Source organism: Neodiprion virginianus, unplaced genomic scaffold (genome assembly GCF_021901495.1).
Source record: "Neodiprion virginianus isolate iyNeoVirg1 unplaced genomic scaffold, iyNeoVirg1.1 ptg000054l, whole genome shotgun sequence".
Classification (NCBI taxonomy): Eukaryota; Metazoa; Arthropoda; class Insecta; order Hymenoptera; family Diprionidae; genus Neodiprion; species Neodiprion virginianus.
In genome coordinates, this window is record NW_025804451.1 from 285,001 (window position 1) to 297,500 (window position 12,500).

The window sequence follows — 12,500 nt, forward strand, 5'->3', positions numbered from 1 at the left end:
CGCGCATCGCCTTTCGGTCGACTCGGACCGAAATTTTTACAAGTCCCGTCGGCCCGGATCGACTCCGGGACGCCGCGCATCGCCTTTCGGTCGACTCGGACCGAAATTTTTACAAGTCCCGTCGGCCCGGATCGACTCCGGGACGCCGCGCATCGCCTTTCGGTCGACTCGGACCGTAATTTTTACAAGTCCCGTCGGCCCGGATCGACTCCGGGACGCCGCGCATCGCCTTTCGGTCGACTCGGACCGAAATTTTTACAAGTCCCGTCGGCCCGGATCGACTCCGGGACGCCGCGCATCGCCTTTCGGTCGGCTCGGACCGAAATTTTTACAAGTCCCGTCGGCCCGGATCGACTCCGGGACGCCGCGCATCGCCTTTCGGTCGACTCGGACCGAAATTTTTACAAGTCCCGTCGGCCCGGATCGACTCCGGGACGCCGCGCATCGCCTTTCGGTCGACTCGGACCGAAATTTTTACAAGTCCCGTCGGCCCGTATAGTCTCCAAGACGCCGCGCATCGCCTTTCGGTCGACTCGGACCGAAATTTTTACAAGTCCCGTCGGCCCGGATCGACTCCGGGACGCCGCGCATCGCCTTTCGGTCGACTCGGACCGTAATTTTTACAAGTCCCGTCGGCCCGGATCGACTCCGGGACGCCGCGCATCGCCTTTCGGTCGACTCGGACCGAAATTTTTACAAGTCCCGTCGGCCCGGATCGACTCCGGGACGCCGCGCATCGCCTTTCGGTCGACTCGGACCGAAATTTTTACAAGTTCCGTCGGCCCGGATCGACTCCGGGACGCCGCGCATCGCCTTTCGGTCGACTCGGAACGAAACTTCATCGAGTCCCGTCGGCCCGTATAGTCTCCAAGACGCCGCGCATCGCCTTTCGGTCGACTCGGACCGAAATTTTTACAAGTCCCGTCGGCCCGGATCGACTCCGGGACGCCGCGCATCGCCTTTCGGTCGACTCGGACCGTAATTTTTACAAGTCCCGTCGGCCCGGATCGACTCCGGGACGCCGCGCATCGCCTTTCGGTCGACTCGGACCGAAATTTTTACAAGTTCCGTCGGCCCGGATCGACTCGGGGAGGCCGCGCGTCGCCGCGCGTCGCCTCTCGGTCGACTCGGACCGAAATTTTCACAAGTGTCCCGTCGCGCCGCACCGGGGGTCGGTCCGTCCGCCGTCGACCCATCGGCCCCGGGACGCGGCGCATTGCCTTTCGGTCGACTCGGAACGAAACTTCATCGAGTCCCGTCGGCCCGTATAGTCTCCAAGACGCCGCGCATCGCCTTTCGGTCGACTCGGACCGAAATTTTTACAAGTCCCGTCGGCCCGGATCGACTCCGGGACGCCGCGCATCGCCTTTCGGTCGACTCGGAACGAAACTTCATCGAGTCCCGTCGGCCCGTATAGTCTCCAAGACGCCGCGCATCGCCTTTCGGTCGACTCGGACCGAAATTTTTACAAGTCCCGTCGGCCCGGATCGACTCCGGGACGCCGCGCATCGCCTTTCGGTCGACTCGGACCGAAATTTTTACAAGTCCCGTCGGCCCGGATCGACTCCGGAACGCCGCGCATCGCCTTTCGGTCGACTCGGACCGAAATTTTTACAAGTCCCGTCGGCCCGGATCGACTCCGGGACGCCGCGCATCGCCTTTCGGTCGACTCGGACCGAAATTTTTACAAGTCCCGTCGGCCCGGATCGACTCCGGGACGCCGCGCATCGCCTTTCGGTCGACTCGGACCGAAATTTTTACAAGTCCCGTCGGCCCGGATCGACTCCGGGACGCCGCGCATCGCCTTTCGGTCGGCTCGGACCGAAATTTTTACAAGTCCCGTCGGCCCGGATCGACTCCGGGACGCCGCGCATCGCCTTTCGGTCGACTCGGACCGAAATTTTTACAAGTCCCGTCGGCCCGGATCGACTCCGGGACGCCGCGCATCGCCTTTCGGTCGACTCGGACCGAAATTTTTACAAGTCCCGTCGGCCCGGATCGACTCCGGAACGCCGCGCATCGCCTTTCGGTCGACTCGGACCGAAATTTTTACAAGTCCCGTCGGCCCGGATCGACTCCGGGACGCCGCGCATCGCCTTTCGGTCGACTCGGACCGTAATTTTTACAAGTCCCGTCGGCCCGGATCGACTCCGGGACGCCGCGCATCGCCTTTCGGTCGACTCGGACCGAAATTTTTACAAGTTCCGTCGGCCCGGATCGACTCGGGGAGGCCGCGCGTCGCCGCGCGTCGCCTCTCGGTCGACTCGGACCGAAATTTTCACAAGTGTCCCGTCGCGCCGCACCGGGGGTCGGTCCGTCCGCCGTCGACCCATCGGCCCCGGGACGCGGCGCATTGCCTTTCGGTCGACTCGGAACGAAACTTCATCGAGTCCCGTCGGCCCGTATAGTCTCCAAGACGCCGCGCATCGCCTTTCGGTCGACTCGGACCGAAATTTTTACAAGTCCCGTCGGCCCGGATCGACTCCGGGACGCCGCGCATCGCCTTTCGGTCGACTCGGAACGAAACTTCATCGAGTCCCGTCGGCCCGTATAGTCTCCAAGACGCCGCGCATCGCCTTTCGGTCGACTCGGACCGAAATTTTTACAAGTCCCGTCGGCCCGGATCGACTCCGGGACGCCGCGCATCGCCTTTCGGTCGACTCGGACCGAAATTTTTACAAGTCCCGTCGGCCCGGATCGACTCCGGAACGCCGCGCATCGCCTTTCGGTCGACTCGGACCGAAATTTTTACAAGTCCCGTCGGCCCGGATCGACTCCGGGACGCCGCGCATCGCCTTTCGGTCGACTCGGACCGAAATTTTTACAAGTCCCGTCGGCCCGGATCGACTCCGGGACGCCGCGCATCGCCTTTCGGTCGACTCGGACCGAAATTTTTACAAGTCCCGTCCGCCCGGATCGACTCCGGAACGCCGCGCATCGCCTTTCGGTCGACTCGGACCGAAATTTTTACAAGTCCCGTCGGCCCGGATCGACTCCGGGACGCCGCGCATCGCCTTTCGGTCGACTCGGACCGTAATTTTTACAAGTCCCGTCGGCCCGGATCGACTCCGGGACGCCGCGCATCGCCTTTCGGTCGACTCGGACCGAAATTTTTACAAGTCCCGTCGGCCCGGATCGACTCCGGGACGCCGCGCATCGCCTTTCGGTCGACTCGGACCGTAATTTTTACAAGTCCCGTCGGCCCGGATCGACTCCGGGACGCCGCGCATCGCCTTTCGGTCGACTCGGACCGAAATTTTTACAAGTCCCGTCGGCCCGGATCGACTCCGGGACGCCGCGCATCGCCTTTCGGTCGGCTCGGACCGAAATTTTTACAAGTCCCGTCGGCCCGGATCGACTCCGGGACGCCGCGCATCGCCTTTCGGTCGACTCGGACCGAAATTTTTACAAGTCCCGTCGGCCCGGATCGACTCCGGGACGCCGCGCATCGCCTTTCGGTCGACTCGGACCGAAATTTTTACAAGTCCCGTCGGCCCGGATCGACTCCGGAACGCCGCGCATCGCCTTTCGGTCGACTCGGACCGAAATTTTTACAAGTCCCGTCGGCCCGGATCGACTCCGGGACGCCGCGCATCGCCTTTCGGTCGACTCGGACCGTAATTTTTACAAGTCCCGTCGGCCCGGATCGACTCCGGGACGCCGCGCATCGCCTTTCGGTCGACTCGGACCGAAATTTTTACAAGTCCCGTCGGCCCGGATCGACTCCGGGACGCCGCGCATCGCCTTTCGGTCGACTCGGACCGAAATTTTTACAAGTTCCGTCGGCCCGGATCGACTCCGGGACGCCGCGCATCGCCTTTCGGTCGACTCGGACCGAAATTTTTACAAGTCCCGTCGGCCCGGATCGACTCCGGGACGCCGCGCATCGCCTTTCGGTCGACTCGGACCGAAATTTTTACAAGTCCCGTCGGCCCGGATCGACTCCGGAACGCCGCGCATCGCCTTTCGGTCGACTCGGACCGAAATTTTTACAAGTCCCGTCGGCCCGGATCGACTCCGGGACGCCGCGCATCGCCTTTCGGTCGACTCGGACCGTAATTTTTACAAGTCCCGTCGGCCCGGATCGACTCCGGGACGCCGCGCATCGCCTTTCGGTCGACTCGGACCGAAATTTTTACAAGTCCCGTCGGCCCGGATCGACTCCGGGACGCCGCGCATCGCCTTTCGGTCGACTCGGACCGTAATTTTTACAAGTCCCGTCGGCCCGGATCGACTCCGGGACGCCGCGCATCGCCTTTCGGTCGACTCGGACCGAAATTTTTACAAGTCCCGTCGGCCCGGATCGACTCCGGGACGCCGCGCATCGCCTTTCGGTCGACTCGGACCGTAATTTTTACAAGTCCCGTCGGCCCGGATCGACTCCGGGACGCCGCGCATCGCCTTTCGGTCGACTCGGACCGAAATTTTTACAAGTCCCGTCGGCCCGGATCGACTCCGGAACGCCGCGCATCGCCTTTCGGTCGACTCGGACCGAAATTTTTACAAGTCCCGTCGGCCCGGATCGACTCCGGGACGCCGCGCATCGCCTTTCGGTCGACTCGGACCGTAATTTTTACAAGTCCCGTCGGCCCGGATCGACTCCGGGACGCCGCGCATCGCCTTTCGGTCGACTCGGACCGAAATTTTTACAAGTCCCGTCGGCCCGGATCGACTCCGGGACGCCGCGCATCGCCTTTCGGTCGGCTCGGACCGAAATTTTTACAAGTCCCGTCGGCCCGGATCGACTCCGGGACGCCGCGCATCGCCTTTCGGTCGACTCGGACCGAAATTTTTACAAGTCCCGTCGGCCCGGATCGACTCCGGGACGCCGCGCATCGCCTTTCGGTCGACTCGGACCGAAATTTTTACAAGTCCCGTCGGCCCAGATCGACTCCGGAACGCCGCGCATCGCCTTTCGGTCGACTCGGACCGAAATTTTTACAAGTCCCGTCGGCCCGGATCGACTCCGGGACGCCGCGCATCGCCTTTCGGTCGACTCGGACCGTAATTTTTACAAGTCCCGTCGGCCCGGATCGACTCCGGGACGCCGCGCATCGCCTTTCGGTCGACTCGGACCGAAATTTTTACAAGTTCCGTCGGCCCGGATCGACTCGGGGAGGCCGCGCGTCGCCGCGCGTCGCCTCTCGGTCGACTCGGACCGAAATTTTCACAAGTGTCCCGTCGCGCCGCACCGGGGGTCGGTCCGTCCGCCGTCGACCCATCGGCCCCGGGACGCGGCGCATTGCCTTTCGGTCGACTCGGAACGAAACTTCATCGAGTCCCGTCGGCCCGTATAGTCTCCAAGACGCCGCGCATCGCCTTTCGGTCGACTCGGACCGAAATTTTTACAAGTCCCGTCGGCCCGGATCGACTCCGGGACGCCGCGCATCGCCTTTCGGTCGACTCGGAACGAAACTTCATCGAGTCCCGTCGGCCCGTATAGTCTCCAAGACGCCGCGCATCGCCTTTCGGTCGACTCGGACCGAAATTTTTACAAGTCCCGTCGGCCCGGATCGACTCCGGGACGCCGCGCATCGCCTTTCGGTCGACTCGGACCGAAATTTTTACAAGTCCCGTCGGCCCGGATCGACTCCGGAACGCCGCGCATCGCCTTTCGGTCGACTCGGACCGAAATTTTTACAAGTCCCGTCGGCCCGGATCGACTCCGGGACGCCGCGCATCGCCTTTCGGTCGACTCGGACCGAAATTTTTACAAGTCCCGTCGGCCCGGATCGACTCCGGGACGCCGCGCATCGCCTTTCGGTCGACTCGGACCGAAATTTTTACAAGTCCCGTCCGCCCGGATCGACTCCGGAACGCCGCGCATCGCCTTTCGGTCGACTCGGACCGAAATTTTTACAAGTCCCGTCGGCCCGGATCGACTCCGGGACGCCGCGCATCGCCTTTCGGTCGACTCGGACCGTAATTTTTACAAGTCCCGTCGGCCCGGATCGACTCCGGGACGCCGCGCATCGCCTTTCGGTCGACTCGGACCGTAATTTTTACAAGTCCCGTCGGCCCGGATCGACTCCGGGACGCCGCGCATCGCCTTTCGGTCGACTCGGACCGAAATTTTTACAAGTCCCGTCGGCCCGGATCGACTCCGGGACGCCGCGCATCGCCTTTCGGTCGACTCGGACCGAAATTTTTACAAGTTCCGTCGGCCCGGATCGACTCCGGGACGCCGCGCATCGCCTTTCGGTCGACTCGGAACGAAACTTCATCGAGTCCCGTCGGCCCGTATAGTCTCCAAGACGCCGCGCATCGCCTTTCGGTCGACTCGGACCGAAATTTTTACAAGTCCCGTCGGCCCGGATCGACTCCGGGACGCCGCGCATCGCCTTTCGGTCGACTCGGACCGTAATTTTTACAAGTCCCGTCGGCCCGGATCGACTCCGGGACGCCGCGCATCGCCTTTCGGTCGACTCGGAACGAAACTTCATCGAGTCCCGTCGGCCCGTATAGTCTCCAAGACGCCGCGCATCGCCTTTCGGTCGACTCGGACCGAAATTTTTACAAGTCCCGTCGGCCCGGATCGACTCCGGGACGCCGCGCATCGCCTTTCGGTCGACTCGGACCGTAATTTTTACAAGTCCCGTCGGCCCGGATCGACTCCGGGACGCCGCGCATCGCCTTTCGGTCGACTCGGACCGAAATTTTTACAAGTCCCGTCGGCCCGGATCGACTCCGGGACGCCGCGCATCGCCTTTCGGTCGACTCGGACCGAAATTTTTACAAGTCCCGTCGGCCCGGATCGACTCCGGGACGCCGCGCATCGCCTTTCGGTCGACTCGGACCGTAATTTTTACAAGTCCCGTCGGCCCGGATCGACTCCGGGACGCCGCGCATCGCCTTTCGGTCGACTCGGACCGAAATTTTTACAAGTCCCGTCGGCCCGGATCGACTCCGGGACGCCGCGCATCGCCTTTCGGTCGACTCGGACCGTAATTTTTACAAGTCCCGTCGGCCCGGATCGACTCCGGGACGCCGCGCATCGCCTTTCGGTCGACTCGGACCGAAATTTTTACAAGTCCCGTCGGCCCGGATCGACTCCGGAACGCCGCGCATCGCCTTTCGGTCGACTCGGACCGAAATTTTTACAAGTCCCGTCGGCCCGGATCGACTCCGGGACGCCGCGCATCGCCTTTCGGTCGACTCGGACCGTAATTTTTACAAGTCCCGTCGGCCCGGATCGACTCCGGGACGCCGCGCATCGCCTTTCGGTCGACTCGGACCGAAATTTTTACAAGTCCCGTCGGCCCGGATCGACTCCGGGACGCCGCGCATCGCCTTTCGGTCGGCTCGGACCGAAATTTTTACAAGTCCCGTCGGCCCGGATCGACTCCGGGACGCCGCGCATCGCCTTTCGGTCGACTCGGACCGAAATTTTTACAAGTCCCGTCGGCCCGGATCGACTCCGGGACGCCGCGCATCGCCTTTCGGTCGACTCGGACCGAAATTTTTACAAGTCCCGTCGGCCCAGATCGACTCCGGAACGCCGCGCATCGCCTTTCGGTCGACTCGGACCGAAATTTTTACAAGTCCCGTCGGCCCGGATCGACTCCGGGACGCCGCGCATCGCCTTTCGGTCGACTCGGACCGTAATTTTTACAAGTCCCGTCGGCCCGGATCGACTCCGGGACGCCGCGCATCGCCTTTCGGTCGACTCGGACCGAAATTTTTACAAGTTCCGTCGGCCCGGATCGACTCGGGGAGGCCGCGCGTCGCCGCGCGTCGCCTCTCGGTCGACTCGGACCGAAATTTTCACAAGTGTCCCGTCGCGCCGCACCGGGGGTCGGTCCGTCCGCCGTCGACCCATCGGCCCCGGGACGCGGCGCATTGCCTTTCGGTCGACTCGGAACGAAACTTCATCGAGTCCCGTCGGCCCGTATAGTCTCCAAGACGCCGCGCATCGCCTTTCGGTCGACTCGGACCGAAATTTTTACAAGTCCCGTCGGCCCGGATCGACTCCGGGACGCCGCGCATCGCCTTTCGGTCGACTCGGAACGAAACTTCATCGAGTCCCGTCGGCCCGTATAGTCTCCAAGACGCCGCGCATCGCCTTTCGGTCGACTCGGACCGAAATTTTTACAAGTCCCGTCGGCCCGGATCGACTCCGGGACGCCGCGCATCGCCTTTCGGTCGACTCGGACCGAAATTTTTACAAGTCCCGTCGGCCCGGATCGACTCCGGAACGCCGCGCATCGCCTTTCGGTCGACTCGGACCGAAATTTTTACAAGTCCCGTCGGCCCGGATCGACTCCGGGACGCCGCGCATCGCCTTTCGGTCGACTCGGACCGAAATTTTTACAAGTCCCGTCGGCCCGGATCGACTCCGGGACGCCGCGCATCGCCTTTCGGTCGACTCGGACCGAAATTTTTACAAGTCCCGTCCGCCCGGATCGACTCCGGAACGCCGCGCATCGCCTTTCGGTCGACTCGGACCGAAATTTTTACAAGTCCCGTCGGCCCGGATCGACTCCGGGACGCCGCGCATCGCCTTTCGGTCGACTCGGACCGTAATTTTTACAAGTCCCGTCGGCCCGGATCGACTCCGGGACGCCGCGCATCGCCTTTCGGTCGACTCGGACCGTAATTTTTACAAGTCCCGTCGGCCCGGATCGACTCCGGGACGCCGCGCATCGCCTTTCGGTCGACTCGGACCGAAATTTTTACAAGTCCCGTCGGCCCGGATCGACTCCGGGACGCCGCGCATCGCCTTTCGGTCGACTCGGACCGAAATTTTTACAAGTTCCGTCGGCCCGGATCGACTCCGGGACGCCGCGCATCGCCTTTCGGTCGACTCGGAACGAAACTTCATCGAGTCCCGTCGGCCCGTATAGTCTCCAAGACGCCGCGCATCGCCTTTCGGTCGACTCGGACCGAAATTTTTACAAGTCCCGTCGGCCCGGATCGACTCCGGGACGCCGCGCATCGCCTTTCGGTCGACTCGGACCGTAATTTTTACAAGTCCCGTCGGCCCGGATCGACTCCGGGACGCCGCGCATCGCCTTTCGGTCGACTCGGAACGAAACTTCATCGAGTCCCGTCGGCCCGTATAGTCTCCAAGACGCCGCGCATCGCCTTTCGGTCGACTCGGACCGAAATTTTTACAAGTCCCGTCGGCCCGGATCGACTCCGGGACGCCGCGCATCGCCTTTCGGTCGACTCGGACCGTAATTTTTACAAGTCCCGTCGGCCCGGATCGACTCCGGGACGCCGCGCATCGCCTTTCGGTCGACTCGGACCGAAATTTTTACAAGTTCCGTCGGCCCGGATCGACTCGGGGAGGCCGCGCGTCGCCGCGCGTCGCCTCTCGGTCGACTCGGACCGAAATTTTCACAAGTGTCCCGTCGCGCCGCACCGGGGGTCGGTCCGTCCGCCGTCGACCCATCGGCCCCGGGACGCGGCGCATTGCCTTTCGGTCGACTCGGAACGAAACTTCATCGAGTCCCGTCGGCCCGTATAGTCTCCAAGACGCCGCGCATCGCCTTTCGGTCGACTCGGACCGAAATTTTTACAAGTCCCGTCGGCCCGGATCGACTCCGGGACGCCGCGCATCGCCTTTCGGTCGACTCGGAACGAAACTTCATCGAGTCCCGTCGGCCCGTATAGTCTCCAAGACGCCGCGCATCGCCTTTCGGTCGACTCGGACCGAAATTTTTACAAGTCCCGTCGGCCCGGATCGACTCCGGGACGCCGCGCATCGCCTTTCGGTCGACTCGGACCGAAATTTTTACAAGTCCCGTCGGCCCGGATCGACTCCGGAACGCCGCGCATCGCCTTTCGGTCGACTCGGACCGAAATTTTTACAAGTCCCGTCGGCCCGGATCGACTCCGGGACGCCGCGCATCGCCTTTCGGTCGACTCGGACCGAAATTTTTACAAGTCCCGTCGGCCCGGATCGACTCCGGGACGCCGCGCATCGCCTTTCGGTCGACTCGGACCGAAATTTTTACAAGTCCCGTCCGCCCGGATCGACTCCGGAACGCCGCGCATCGCCTTTCGGTCGACTCGGACCGAAATTTTTACAAGTCCCGTCGGCCCGGATCGACTCCGGGACGCCGCGCATCGCCTTTCGGTCGACTCGGACCGTAATTTTTACAAGTCCCGTCGGCCCGGATCGACTCCGGGACGCCGCGCATCGCCTTTCGGTCGACTCGGACCGTAATTTTTACAAGTCCCGTCGGCCCGGATCGACTCCGGGACGCCGCGCATCGCCTTTCGGTCGACTCGGACCGAAATTTTTACAAGTCCCGTCGGCCCGGATCGACTCCGGGACGCCGCGCATCGCCTTTCGGTCGACTCGGACCGAAATTTTTACAAGTTCCGTCGGCCCGGATCGACTCCGGGACGCCGCGCATCGCCTTTCGGTCGACTCGGAACGAAACTTCATCGAGTCCCGTCGGCCCGTATAGTCTCCAAGACGCCGCGCATCGCCTTTCGGTCGACTCGGACCGAAATTTTTACAAGTCCCGTCGGCCCGGATCGACTCCGGGACGCCGCGCATCGCCTTTCGGTCGACTCGGACCGTAATTTTTACAAGTCCCGTCGGCCCGGATCGACTCCGGGACGCCGCGCATCGCCTTTCGGTCGACTCGGACCGTAATTTTTACAAGTCCCGTCGGCCCGGATCGACTCCGGGACGCCGCGCATCGCCTTTCGGTCGACTCGGACCGAAATTTTTACAAGTCCCGTCGGCCCGGATCGACTCCGGGACGCCGCGCATCGCCTTTCGGTCGACTCGGACCGAAATTTTTACAAGTTCCGTCGGCCCGGATCGACTCCGGGACGCCGCGCATCGCCTTTCGGTCGACTCGGACCGAAATTTTTACAAGTCCCGTCGGCCCGGATCGACTCCGGGACGCCGCGCATCGCCTTTCGGTCGACTCGGACCGAAATTTTTACAAGTCCCGTCGGCCCGGATCGACTCCGGAACGCCGCGCATCGCCTTTCGGTCGACTCGGACCGAAATTTTTACAAGTCCCGTCGGCCCGGATCGACTCCGGGACGCCGCGCATCGCCTTTCGGTCGACTCGGACCGTAATTTTTACAAGTCCCGTCGGCCCGGATCGACTCCGGGACGCCGCGCATCGCCTTTCGGTCGACTCGGACCGAAATTTTTACAAGTCCCGTCGGCCCGGATCGACTCCGGGACGCCGCGCATCGCCTTTCGGTCGACTCGGACCGTAATTTTTACAAGTCCCGTCGGCCCGGATCGACTCCGGGACGCCGCGCATCGCCTTTCGGTCGACTCGGACCGAAATTTTTACAAGTCCCGTCGGCCCGGATCGACTCCGGGACGCCGCGCATCGCCTTTCGGTCGACTCGGACCGTAATTTTTACAAGTCCCGTCGGCCCGGATCGACTCCGGGACGCCGCGCATCGCCTTTCGGTCGACTCGGACCGAAATTTTTACAAGTCCCGTCGGCCCGGATCGACTCCGGAACGCCGCGCATCGCCTTTCGGTCGACTCGGACCGAAATTTTTACAAGTCCCGTCGGCCCGGATCGACTCCGGGACGCCGCGCATCGCCTTTCGGTCGACTCGGACCGTAATTTTTACAAGTCCCGTCGGCCCGGATCGACTCCGGGACGCCGCGCATCGCCTTTCGGTCGACTCGGACCGAAATTTTTACAAGTCCCGTCGGCCCGGATCGACTCCGGGACGCCGCGCATCGCCTTTCGGTCGGCTCGGACCGAAATTTTTACAAGTCCCGTCGGCCCGGATCGACTCCGGGACGCCGCGCATCGCCTTTCGGTCGACTCGGACCGAAATTTTTACAAGTCCCGTCGGCCCGGATCGACTCCGGGACGCCGCGCATCGCCTTTCGGTCGACTCGGACCGAAATTTTTACAAGTCCCGTCGGCCCAGATCGACTCCGGAACGCCGCGCATCGCCTTTCGGTCGACTCGGACCGAAATTTTTACAAGTCCCGTCGGCCCGGATCGACTCCGGGACGCCGCGCATCGCCTTTCGGTCGACTCGGACCGTAATTTTTACAAGTCCCGTCGGCCCGGATCGACTCCGGGACGCCGCGCATCGCCTTTCGGTCGACTCGGACCGAAATTTTTACAAGTTCCGTCGGCCCGGATCGACTCGGGGAGGCCGCGCGTCGCCGCGCGTCGCCTCTCGGTCGACTCGGACCGAAATTTTCACAAGTGTCCCGTCGCGCCGCACCGGGGGTCGGTCCGTCCGCCGTCGACCCATCGGCCCCGGGACGCGGCGCATTGCCTTTCGGTCGACTCGGAACGAAACTTCATCGAGTCCCGTCGGCCCGTATAGTCTCCAAGACGCCGCGCATCGCCTTTCGGTCGACTCGGACCGAAATTTTTACAAGTCCCGTCGGCCCGGATCGACTCCGGGACGCCGCGCATCGCCTTTCGGTCGACTCGGAACGAAACTTCATCGAGTCCCGTCGGCCCGTATAGTCTCCAAGACGCCGCGCATCGCCTTTCGGTCGACTCGGACCGAAATTTTTACAAGTCCCGTCGGCCCGG